At 44.7% G+C, this 14,157-nt stretch overlaps 1 protein-coding gene across 1 annotated transcript in view; it reads left to right on the forward strand.

Moving 5' to 3' along the window:
- TOPAZ1 (testis and ovary specific TOPAZ 1) overlaps positions 1-14,157 on the forward strand; it is a 1,339,900-nt gene that overhangs the window by 433,301 nt on the left and 892,442 nt on the right. The window lies entirely within an intron of this gene.

A 14,157-nucleotide genomic window follows, 5' to 3' on the forward strand; every position in this document is an offset into this window, starting at 1 on the left:
CCCTCAGTCCAAGGGCAATGCTCTATGGATCAATTGGTCAGGGATATTTGCTTACGCTTTTCCCCCTCTCCCACTCATTCCTTTTCTAGTCAATAAACTGTGTCAAAACAAATTCAAACTAATACTTATAGCACCAACGTGGGCACGCCAAACGTGGTACACCACACTGTTGGACCTCTCAGTAGTACCCCCATTAAACTTCCAAACAGACCAGACCTGTTAACGCAACACAAACAGCAGATCAGACACCCCAATCCAGAAATGCTCAATCTAGCAATCTGGCTCCTGAAGTCTTAGAGTTTGGCTATCTAAATCTTCCAAACGAGTGTATGGAAGTCATTAAACAGGCAAGGAAACCTACCACCAGGCATTGCTATGCTAATAAATGGAAAATATTTGTTTTCTACTGCCAAGCAAAACACATCACACCGTTAGATGCGTCTATTCAGGACATCGTAGGCTATTTACTACACTTATAAAAAAAGCAAATCTTGCTTTTTCATCCATCAAAATACACCTCACTGCAATTTCAGCCTACTTGCAAATTAAACACACAAAATTGCTTTTTAGAATACCTGTCATTAAAGCCTTCATGGAAGAACTAAAGAGGATCATTCCTCCAAGAACTCCACCAGTACCCTTGTGGAATCTTAATATTGTACTTACACAACTCATGGGGCCTAACTTTTGAACCCATGAATTCTTGTAAAATTCAATTCTTAACTTGGAAGGTGGCATTTCTAGTAGCTATCACCTCACTACGAAGAGTTAGTGAAATACCGGCTTTCACTATTGAGGAATCCTTTATACAAGTGCACAAACATAAAGTGGTTCTCTGCACAATTCCAAAATTTCTACCAAAGGTAATTTCACCATTTCATTTAAACCAAACAGTGGAACTCCCAGTCTTTTTCCCACAGCCAGACTCAGTAGCAGAAAGTGCACTGCATACATTAGACTAAAAAGAGCTCTAATGTACTATATAGACAGAACAAAACCATTTTGTAAAACTAAACAAATGTTCGTCGCATTTCAAGAACCCCATGCTGGTAACCCTATATCCAAACAAGGTATAGCCAGATGGATAGTTAAATGCATACCGACTTGTTACCTAAAAGCTAAAAGAGAACTACTCATTACACCAAAGGCACACTTCACTAGAAAGAAAGGAGCAAAAATGGCCTTTCTAGGTAACATACAAATGACAGAGATTTGTAAGGCAGCCACTTGGTCCACACCTCATAAGTTTACCAAACACTACTGTGTAGATGTGTTAGCAACGCAACAAGCCACTGTAGGACAGGCTGTGCTAAGAACATTATTTCAAACAACTTCAACTCCTACAGGCTGACCACAGCTTTTGGGAGGATTACTGCTTTGTAGTCTATGCACAGCATGTGTATCTGCAGCTACACATGCCATTGAACGGAAAATTTCACTTACCCAGTGTACATCTGTTCGTGGCATGTTCCGCTGCAGATTCACATGCGCCCTCCCAGGGAGCCTGTAGCCGTTTTAGTTGCAATTAAAAATTGTATATATGTAAATAAGCATTCCTTTAGCATTAATTATGTACATACATATCTATTCCATTGCATGGACATCTTTACTATTCTCATTCTACCACTCCTACCTCACCCTATGCGGGAAAACAATCTAAGATGGAGTCCATGCGCAGTGGAGCCGAAAGGGAGGAGTCACTCTGTCCCGTGACTCGAAAAGACTTCTTCGGAAAAAAAAAAAAACTTGTAACACTCCAACCCCAACACTAGATGGCAGGAACAGTGCACATCATGTGAATCTGCAGCGGAACATGCCACAAACAGATGTACACTGGGTAAGTGACATTTTCCATATATATTCCATTTGCATGGACATCTCTTTTCTTTATACTCTATCACTCCTACCTTACCCTCTGCGGGAAAACAGTCTAACATGGAGTCGATGCCTTTGTGCAGTGGAGCCGAAGAGGAGGAGTCACTCGATCCCGTGACTCGAAAACACTTCTTCGCAGAAAAACAACTTGTAACACTCCGAGCCCGATAAAATGAAAGATCTCCTGCGGTATCTCCCAGAGGAGCATCGCAAAAGGCGACAAGAAATAGTTTCAGTGGGCAAACTATTTCAAATATTGCCATTAGGTGTGCTACTGATGCAGCTGATACTGCTGAATATAGAATTAATGACTGCGTCATTATTAGAAAGCATGCTTGGATCAGTTGTTTAGGTTTTAAACCTGAAATCCAACAGGCAATTCTAAACATGGCTTTTGACAAACAGCATCTTTTTGGTCAGGCGGTGGGTACCACTATAGAAAAACACAAAAAACGATTCAGAAACAGCAAAGGCTATGGGGGCCCTACTCACTACACCACAAATGGGTATTTTTCGGCGTCAGCAAATCAGAGGAGGTTTAAAATCCACATCTAATGAACCCTTCACCTCACAAGCTAAACAAGGCACCCATTTCTATCATAGAGGTTCATATAGAAGTGCGAGTAATGAAGGCAGATGTAAGGCGTCCACCTCCAGAGGATTTGCCTCTAATGTACGCCAGGGAATACCTACACCTTCCACAAACTCTCGCCTCTTCAGTAGGGGGAAGATTAATGCAGTTTTTCTAAGAGTGGTACGATGTCACCACAGACCAGTGGGTTTTATCAATTATCCAACATGGTTACTGCCTAGAACTGATGTCTACACCTTACAGGCTCCCACAAGACCATCTTGCTCTTCTAAAAGAAGAGGTTCCAACCATTCTTCTCAAAGGGGCTATAAAACCAGTCCCTCTCTCACAAGGACTTGGAGTATATTCTGTATACTTATAACAAAGAAATATGGGTCACCAAGTCCAATTCTAGATCTCAGACCATTCAATCTATACGTTCTCTCAGAGCATTTCCATATGGTCACTCTCCAAGATGTCATTCCCCTATTACAACAAGGTGACTTCATGACAGCTCTAGTTTTAAAGGATGCATCCTTTTACGTTCCTATTCACCCAGCACACATCAGATATCTCAGATTTGTCGTTGCAGGGAAACATTATCAATTCAAAGTCTAACCATTCAGCGTCACAACCGTTCCCAGGCCTTCACAAAATGTCTTGCAGTGATTGCAGCATTTCTCAGAAGGCAGCACATTCATGTATTCCCTTAGTTGGACGATTGGCTTATCAAAGCCAGAACCATCCAACAGTGTCAGAACCATACTTAAGCCACAGTAGACCTTCTCCACACAAGGGTTCACAATCAACTCTCTCAAATCACACTTTCAATCTTTACAGATACATCCCTATTTGGGAGCAGTCTTCAATACTCAGGTTGCTTGGTATGTCCAAACCCTATACGAATTCAAGCTTTTCAAACTTTAATTTCACAGCTACAACAAAACCAATCCTACACAGTGATGCAGTTATTAGGAATGATGGCGTCATGTTTTGCCATCATTCCCAATGCCAGAGTACACATGCGCACCTTACAGAGGTGACTGTCTTATCAGTGCTCTCAGTCACAATGTCATCTTCAGGATCTAGTGTTGTTGGATCACCAGACTCACCGCTATCTGCAATGGTGGAATCCCACCAACCTTTCCAAGGTGTGGCTCTTTCAAGACCCTGTACCTCCGAACACTCTGACTACAGAAGCATCACAAACAGGTTAGGGAGCCCATCTCAACCTCACAATATAGGGGTTATGGGATCCAGTTCAACAAACATCCCACATCAACTATTTGGAGTTACAGGCAGTCTTTCTAGCACTCAGAGCTTTTCTACCTCAACTCTCCCATAATAACATGACAGCCATGTATTATGTGCAGAAACAGGAGGGGACACTTTCTTCTCAGGTGTCCCTACTTGCTCAGACAGTTTGGAAACAGGTAATGCACCACCACATTTAATTACTGGCGGAGTATCTCCAAGGGATGGACAATCAGTTTGCAGACCTCTTAAGCAGGATGCAGCAGCAGGTCCACGAATGGGAACTTCACCCACAAGTTCTTCACCAATACTTTCACCTGTGGGGAACACCAGAAATAAATCTCTTCTCCACCACACAAAACACAAAATTCCTAAACTTTGCGTCCAGGTACCCACACCGTCAGTGCAAGGGCAATGCTCTATGGATGAATTGGTAAGGGATGTTTGCTTACTCTTTCCACCTCTCCCATTCATTGCATTTCTGGTTTGTAAACTGAGACAAATATCACTCACCATGATCCTTGTAGCTCCCACATCGGCATGCCAGCCTTGGTACACAACACTGTTGGATCTGTCTATGGTTTCCCACCAGAATCTTCCCAACACACCAGACCTTTTGACTCAAAAGTAAGTTCAAGTCAGACATCCAGACCCCAAAACACTCAGTCTTGCATTATGGCTCCAAAGTCAGTGAATTTGGATATTTGCAAGTCCCCTCTAAATGTATGGACTCCTGAGAGAGGCTTGTAAACCTACAACTAGACAGTGTTATGCTGCAAAATGGAAAGTTTTGTATACAACTGGCAAGCTAAACGCATTGATCCGCTCAAGGCATCAGTACAAGACATTGTTATCTGCTACATTTATGGAAGGCAGGTTTAGAATACTCATCTTTAGACTTCATTTAGCAGCTATATCTGCTTATCTCCAGAACAGACAACATATTTCTTTGTTCAGAATTCCTGTAAGTACTTTAGAGGGTTATTCCACATAGGGCATCTCTAGTATGGAATCTCAGTGTTGTCCTTACTAGACTTATGGGTCCACCGTTTTAAGCCACGCACTCCTGCTCTTTGCAGATTCTTTCATGGAAAGTTGCCCTTTTTGTGGCTATCTCTTCCCTAAGACATGTGAGTGAAATACAAGCCTTCACTTTACATGAACCTTTTTTTCAAGTACATAAAGATAGAGTAGTTCTTAGGACAAACTCTACATTTCTACCAAAAGTAGTTTCAACAATTCACATTAACCAATCAGTTGAGTTGCCTGTCTTCTTCCCACAGCCAGACCCATTTTCCAGATGTTCAAAGCTCATATGTATTGTAATGATAGGACTAAAAGTTATAGAAAAACCAAACAACGTTTTGTGGGTTTTTCAATGCTTCACAAAGCTGATCCAAAATCCAAAATTGGGATAGCTAGATCGATATTCAAGTGTATTCACACTTGTTACCTTAGAGCTAAAAGACAATTGCCTACAGCTCCTAGAGCACATTCCACCAGGAAAAAAGGCGCTTCTATGGCTTTTTAGGAAACATTCCAGTAGCAGATAGCAGATATTTGTAAAGTTGCTACTTGGTCTACACCACACACATTAATTAAGCATTATTGTGTAGATGTTTTAGCTTGTCAACAAGCAAATGTTGGCCAGGCAGTGCTCAGGACACTTTTTCAAACTGCTCCAACTCCTAGAGGCTGACAACCGCTTACAGGGAGAGGACTGCTTTACAGTCTGTGCAAAGCATGTGTATGTACAGCCACACGTGCCACTGAACGGAAAATGTTACTTACCCTGTAGACATCTGTTTGTGGCATGTAGTGCTGTAGACTCACATGCGCCCACTTACCTCCACAGAAGCCTGTAGTCGTCGTAGTAGAATTTTCACAAATGTTGTACATATGTATCCACACGCGCGGCCATTCTTTTGATACATTATCTGTGTGTGTAATATATATATATACACACACACAGAAAACAATCTAACAAAGGACTCGATGCCCATGCGCAAAATCACCGAGAGGAGTCACTCGATCTCGTGACTCGAAAAGATTCTTCAAACAAAAACAACTTGCAACACTCTGACACCAATACTAGATGGCGGACTCATGCAAAGCATGTGAATTTCACATCACTAAATGCTGCAAACAGATGTCTACTGGGTAACTAACATTTGGTGTATTGTTGTATCATTCACTTTTTGTCTACTGCAGCATGTGGCAATGGGTTAGCATATGTCACTCAGACTGAATACATTCTGCTCTTTCACAGGGAGCACACCTACTGACATAAATGAGCTCCCTTCAGTGCCTTTGGGAATGTGTGCGTTTTAAAAACAAAAAAAATATTTTTGCTTGTAGACTTTTTTTTTTATATATTGGTGAGGGTGCGGCAGCTCCCCTTACAATAATATTTTACAACAACCATGTCAAAATAAAACCCATTGACAAAGTCAAAAGGCTGGTAATCTACACCTGACCTAGTGATGTTGCCAACCGATGTTTATTTGCATATTTCTCACAATCTTCGAGAAACTGGTTTTACGCTGATTCTCTGTTAATAATTTTCACTAGATATATTGGCATTCATCAAGCGTGTTTCACTAAATGATGCCTCACAGAAATGTTCAATTGTACAATAATGTGGCAAATAGCTTTTTTCCAGGCTCTTTGTGTACATTTCGTTTTGAAAGGAAACAATCATCAATTTCACTTTAAACCTTTGCACCTGTTTGCATCAAATCTGGGAACATTCTGGGAGCATTCTAGGTAGTGGCAAATTGTTAAACTTTGCAAACGTGTGAACACGTTTTTTTTGTTTTTACTAGAACCGCTGTTAGTAATACAAGCCAAGCTCAGTGTTTCCATAGTGCGCTCATCCTGGTAAGAGGCTTTGCATTAATGAGTCATATATACAAGTTTGCACAGCCTGTACTTATGGATGCAGATCTCACCTTGGTTGCAAACAGTGCTGTTTCTTAGATCCATAATGTGGTACAGCAAACTTACAGCCAAAGGGTTTATGCTTTAGGGATGGGCCTAAGTATGGGAATTCCACATTCCAAGAAATTGTTACGAAAAACGTAATGGTTGTAATTGAACAGATGATTAACCAGTATATGAAAAAGTATTTTAGCATATTAGATGACTAAGGTGGTCATTACAACCCTGGCGGTCGGTGTTAAAGCGGCGGTAATACCGCCAACAGGCCAGAGGTAAAAAATTTGCAATTACGACCGTGGCGGAAACCGCCAACAAAGACAGCCACTTTAACACTCCGACCTCCACGGCGGTACAAACAAACAGCTTGGCGGTCACCACCAACACAGACGGGAGACAATGTACCGCCCACACTATTATGACAGGCCAATCTGCCACCTTTTCTGGGGCGGATTTACTGCGGATAAAAGCACAGCGGAAACAGGAATCCCGAAGGGAAAACGCTGACCTCTACACACCCCACGAGGAACGAGGACACCATGGACCCGGAACTCCAAATTCTCCCTGCAATAGTCTTCCTGCTCCTCTACCAGGAGCACGAACGCCGGCGGCGAAGACCACGGTGAGTACTGCACCTACGACACGGGAGGGGGGGTGGGAAAAAACAGGGACACACACACGCAACACCCCCACCCTCACCCACTACAACACACACACTAATACATATCAATACATCACAGTTACACCACCCAAGCCCCCCCGGAAGAATGCAAAGACAATAGAAAATGAGTGCAACCATTGTAATATATTAAAAGCAAGTAGGCAGAAATATATGTTCGATGGCATCTGTCGCTGTAGATACACATGGTATGCATGAGCTCGCCATCTGGTGTTGGGTCGGAGTGTTACAAGTTGTTTTTCTTCGAAGAAGTGTTTTCGAGTCACGGGACCGAGTGACTCCACCTTCTGTGCTCATTGCGCATGGGCGTCGACTCCATCTTCGATTGTTTTCTTTCCGCCATCGGGTTCGGACGTGTTCCTGTCGCTCCGAGTTTCGGAACGGAAAGTTAGCTGAAGACGGAAGATTTTCGACGGTATCGTTGCGATCCGGTTAGAGATAGACACATACGACGACGCGTTCAACATCGAAGCGCCTCGGTGCCCTTCGGGGTAGATTTCGGCACCCCGTCGGGGCCTAGTCGGCCCGACCGCGTGGAGGACAACGCCGATGGATCGGACCCCGTTTCGATTCTGCCCCGAATGCCACAACAAATATCCTTATACGGACCTACACTCGGTCTGTAATCTGTGCCTGTCACCCGAGCACAGCGAAGAATCCTGTGAGGCCTGTCGGGCGTTCCGGTCCCGAAAAACTCTGCGCGACCGTCGAGCGAGAAGACTCCAGATGGCGTCCACGCCAAAAGAGCGTCCACAGTTCGAGACAGAAGAGGAACAGGAGGAATCCTTTTCCATCCAGGATTCAGACTCCGACGAGCTACACTCTACAAGAACTGTGAGTAAGACGTCGAGATCAAACCTTAAAAAAGGAAAGAAGGCCCAGGGGACGCCACTGCCAACCGGCCATGGCTCCACCCAAATTCTCGGTGACCAACAATCGGCACCGAAAAAGGCCCATTCAGTGTCGAGATCGTCCGACTTCGGTCGAGACACCGGCACGCAGCCTCCTCGGGACCGAGAGAGTGCTAAACAGAAGCATCGACACCGAGAGTTCGGTGTCGACACCGATCGACGCCGAGACAGTGGCGCCGAAGACCATAGAGGCCAAGAATTTTCGGCACAGAAAAAGAGGAAGGTTACCTCGGAGCCGAAAAAACAATCGACAGGGCTTTCGGAACCGAAAAAAGCGACATCAGACCCTGTTTCTGGCTCCTATACCGAAGAGCATTCTATGTCTTCTCAAATGAAGAAACATAGATTTGAACAAGAACTGCAATCCACTGACGTGGATCACACGCAAAAGCGTATCTTTATTCAGCAGGGGACTGGGAAGATCAGTACCCTCCCACCTGTCAAACGAAAGAGAACGCTTCAGTTTACTCCTCAGCAACAAACAACACAAAAGGTAACACCTCCTCCCTCGCCTCCACCTGTAACTCCGGCTTCGCCAACTTACACCCCGTCACATTCGCCAGCTCACACCGCCATGAGCCACGACGACCAAGATCAGGATGCGTGGGACTTGTACGACGCACCAGTGTCTGATAACAGCCCAGACACATACCCAACTAGGCCATCACCACCGGAAGACAGCACAGCCTACTCGCAAGTGGTGGCTAGAGCAGCTCTATTCCATAATGTGGAACTACACTCGGAACAAGTAGAGGATGATTTTTTATTTAACACCCTCTCCTCAACCCACAGCTCCTACCAAAGCCTGCCGATGCTCCCAGGCATGCTACGCCATGCAAAGGACATTTTCAAGGAGCCAGTTAAAAGTAGGGCAGTGACGCCTAGGGTGGACAAAAAGTATAAGGCGCCTCCTACGGACCCTGTCTTCATCACCTCTCAGCTGCCACCAGACTCTGTGGTGGTAGGGGCTGCCAGAAAACGGGCAAACTCACACACTTCTGGGGATGCACCTCCCCCAGATAAAGAAAGTAGGAAGTTCGATGCAGCCGGGAAGAGGGTTGCTGTCCAAGCAGCAAACCAGTGGCGCATCGCAAATTCACAAGCGCTGCTAGCGCGATACGACAGAGCCCACTGGGATGAGATGCAGCATCTCATTGAACATCTCCCAAAAGATCTGCAAAAAAGAGCAAAACAGGTTGTTGAGGAGGGTCAAAACATTTCCAACAATCAAATACGCTCCTCCATGGATGCAGCAGACACGGCCGCAAGAACCATTAATACGTCGGTTACCATCCGTAGGCACGCATGGCTCAGAACGTCTGGATTCAAGCCAGAAATTCAGCAGGCAGTGCTTAACATGCCAGTAAACGAGAAACTTCTGTTCGGTCCGGAGGTCGACACAGCTATAGAAAAGCTCAAGAAGGACACTGACACTGCCAAGGCCATGGGCGCACTCTACTCCCCGCAGAGCAGAGGATCTTATAACACCTTCCGCAAAACACCTTTTAGAGGAGGGTTTCGGGGTCAGGCCACACAAGCTAGCACCTCACAGTCCGCACCGCCCACCTACCAGGGACAGTACAGGGGAGGTTTTCGGGGCCAGTATAGAGGGGGGCAATTTCCTAGGAATAGAGGAAGATTTCAAAGCCCCAAAACCACTACCAACAAGCAGTGACTCACACGTCACTCACCCCTCCCACACAACACCAGTGGGGGGGAGGATACATCAATATTACGAAGCATGGGACAAAATAACTACAGATACATGGGTCCTAGCAATTATCCAACATGGTTATTGCATAGAATTCATGCAATTCCCTCCAGACATACCACCAAAATCACAAAATTTATCAAAATACCATTCACAACTTCTAGAGATAGAAGTTCAAGCACTACTGCAAAAAAATGCAATAGAATTAGTACCAAGCACACAAATAAACACAGGAGTTTATTCACTGTACTTCTTGATACCAAAAAAGGACGAAACACTGAGACCAATTCTAGACCTCAGGGTAGTAAACACATTCATCAAATCAGACCACTTTCACATGGTCACACTACAAGAAGTGTTACCATTGCTCAGAAAACACGACTACATGACAACCCTAGACCTCAAGGACGCATATTTCCATATACCAATCCATCAATCACACAGGAAATATCTAAGGTTTGTATTCAAAGGAATACATTACCAATTCAAAGTATTGCCTTTTGGTTTAACAACCGCTCCAAGAGTATTCACAAAGTGCCTAGCAGTAGTCGCTGCACACATCAGAAGGCAGCAAATACATGTGTTCCCGTATCTAGACGACTGGCTAATCAAAACCAGTTCGCTCACACAATGCTCAAACCACACAAATCAAGTCATACAAACCCTCTACAATCTAGGGTTCACCGTCAACTTTGCAAAATCAAACATTCTGCCAAGCAAAGTACAGCAATATCTAGGAGCCATAATAGACACGACAAAAGGAGTAGCAACGCCAACTCCACAAAGGATCCACAATTTCAACAGGGTCATTCAACACATGTCTCCAAACCAAACAATACAAGCAAGAACAATACTACAGCTCCTAGGCATGATGTCCTCATGCATAGCCATTGTCCCAAACGCAAGACTGCACATGAGGCCCTTACAACAGTGCCTAGCCTCACAGTGGTCTCAAGCACAGGGTCACCTTCTAGATCTGGTGTTGCTAGACCGCCAAACTTACCTATCGCTTCTATGGTGGAACAGTATAAATTTAAACATAGGGCGGCCTTTCCAAGACCCAGTGCCACAGTACGTAATAACAACAGATGCTTCCATGACAGGGTGGGGAGCACATCTCAATCAACACAACATAAGAGGACAATGGAACATACATCAAACAAAACTGCATATAAATCATCTAGAATTATTAGCAGTTTTTCAAGCACTAAAAGCTTTCCAACCAATCATAACCCACAAATACATCCTTGTCAAAACAGACAACATGACAACCATGTATTATCTAAACAAACAAGGAGGAACACATTCAACGCAGTTAAGCTTGTTAGCTCAAAAAATATGGAAGTGGGCAATCCACCATCAAATTGGTCTAATAGCACAGTTTATTCCGGGGATCCAGAATCAGCTGGCAGACAATCTCTCTCGAGATCACCAGCAAGTCCACGAATGGGAAATCCACCCACAAATTCTGAACACCTACTTCACACTCTGGGGAACACCACAAATAGACTTATTTGCAACAAAAGAGAACGCAAAATGCCAAAACTTCGCGTCCAGATACCCACACAAGCAATCCCAAGGCAATGCCCTATGGATGAACTGGTCAGGAATATTTGCTTACGCTTTTCCTCCTCTCCCTCTCCTTCCTTACCTAGTAAACAAATTGAGTCAAAACAAACTCAAACTCATTTTAATAGCACCAACGTGGGCAAGACAACCCTGGTACACAACACTGCTAGATCTGTCTGTAGTACCACACATCAAACTGCCCAACAAACCAGATCTGTTAACGCAACACAACCAACAGATCAGACACCCGGACCCAGCATCGCTGAATCTAGCAATCTGGCTCCTGAAATCCTAGAATTCGGACACTTACAACTTAGCCAAGAGTGTATGGAAGTCATAAAGCAGGCCAGAAGGCCATCCACTAGACACTGCTACGCAAGTAAGTGGAAAAGATTTGTTTGGTACTGCCATCATAATCAGATACAACCACTAGAGGCAACTCCAAAACATATAGTAAATTACTTGCTCCATTTACAAAAAGCAAAGCTAGCCTTCTCTTCTATTAAAATACACCTTGCAGCAATATCTGCATACCTGCAAACTACATATTCAACTTCCTTGTATAGGATACCAGTTATCAAAGCATTCATAGAAGGGCTTAAAAGAATTATACCACCAAGAACACCACCTGTTCCTTCATGGAACCTAAACGTGGTTCTAACAAGACTCATGGGCCCACCTTTCGAACCCATGCACTCTTGCGGAATACAATTCCTCACCTGGAAAGTTGCCTTTCTCATCGCCATTACATCTCTAAGAAGAGTAAGTGAAATTCAAGCGTTCACAACACAAGAACCTTTTATACAAATACATAAAAATAAGGTCGTCCTACGACCTAATCCAAAATTTTTACCAAAAGTTATTTCTCCATTCCATCTAAATCAAACGGTAGAACTACCAGTATTCTTCCCACAGCCAGATTCTGTGGCTGAAAGAGCACTACATACATTAGATGTCAAAAGAGCATTAATGTACTACATTGACAGAACGAAGAACATCAGAAAAACTAAACAGCTATTTATTGCATTCCAAAAACCTCATGCAGGTAACCCAATATCAAAACAAGGTATAGCCAGATGGATAGTTAAATGCATCCAAATCTGCTACCTTAAAGCAAAAAGACAACTGCCCATTACTCCCAGGGCACATTCAACAAGGAAAAAAGGTGCTTCAATGGCCTTTTTAGGAAACATCCCAATGCAAGAAATTTGTAAGGCAGCCACTTGGTCTACGCCTCACACATTCACCAAACACTACTGTATAGATGTGCTATCCGCACAACAAGCTACAGTAGGTCAAGCTGTATTAAGAACTCTATTTCAGACAACTTCTACTCCTACAGGCTAAACCACCGCTTATGGGGAACTAACTGCTTACTAGTCTATGCATACCATGTGTATCTACAGCGACAGATGCCATCGAACTGAAAATGTCACTTACCCAGTGTACATCTGTTCGTGGCATCAGTCGCTGAGATTCACATGGACCCACCCACCTCCCCGGAAGCCTGTAGCAGTTCAGAAGTTACCTTCAATTTTGTACATTTGTATATATATTACTTAATCCTTTAATAGGTACATACTTACATTTTTCATTGCGCGGGCACTATTACTATAGTACAACTCCTACCTCACCCTCTGCGGGGAAAACAATCGAAGATGGAGTCGACGCCCATGCGCAATGAGCACAGAAGGTGGAGTCACTCGGTCCCGTGACTCGAAAACACTTCTTCGAAGAAAAACAACTTGTAACACTCCGACCCAACACCAGATGGCGAGCTCATGCATACCATGTGAATCTCAGCGACTGATGCCACGAACAGATGTACACTGGGTAAGTGACATTTTCAATATACACCATGTACAAAATATATACCAAGCATAGTAGCCCAGGTAGTGCACTAAGAAAGTCCGTGGAACACTGGGACCACACGGTATGGGCGAGGCCCACACAAGATCCCCGACCAGGACGGAGAGAACACTGCAGGGGCATCAGAAAGCAACTAGGCACCTCAGGGGCAGGGAAAGGGGGGGGGCACCTCATCTGCTTGAGTGCACAACGCCAAATCCACGAGGGGGCCACATTCCCACTGTTCAATCCTGGGGAGTACAAAGCCACAGTCTCACAAGTCTCTACAGCGGGTGGGTTGACCACTGTTCAATCCTGGGGAGTGCAAAGCCACAGTCTCACAAGTCTCTACAGTGGGTGGGTTGCCCACTGTCCAATCCTGGGGAGTGCAAAGCCACAGTCTCACAAGGGGATGACAGTCTCCACTGGTTCTGGAGGGGGCATGGTGCCCAGAGTGCTTCATCCTGCTAAGGACAGAGGTAGTGGATGGATCTCTCCACTGGTTCTGGAAGGGGCATGGTGCCCAGAGTGCTTCATCCTGCTAAGGACAGAGGTAGTGGATGGATCTCTCCACTGGTTCTGGAGGGGGCATGGTGCCCAGAGTGCTTCATCCTGCTAAGGACAGAGGTAGTGGATGACAGTCTCCACTGGTTCTGGAGGGGGCATGGTGCCCAGAGTGCACCATTCACCCTGTGACGGACTCAGTTGTGTCAGTGCCCCTGCCGCTCATTGGCTAGCGGTGCTTGAGGCGGCGGTGCCCTGTTCAGCGGTGCTTGAGATGGCGGTCTCCATTGCAGGGTCT

The sequence above is a fragment of the Pleurodeles waltl genome, chromosome 10, assembly GCF_031143425.1.
Source record: "Pleurodeles waltl isolate 20211129_DDA chromosome 10, aPleWal1.hap1.20221129, whole genome shotgun sequence".
Taxonomy (NCBI): Eukaryota; Metazoa; Chordata; class Amphibia; order Caudata; family Salamandridae; genus Pleurodeles; species Pleurodeles waltl.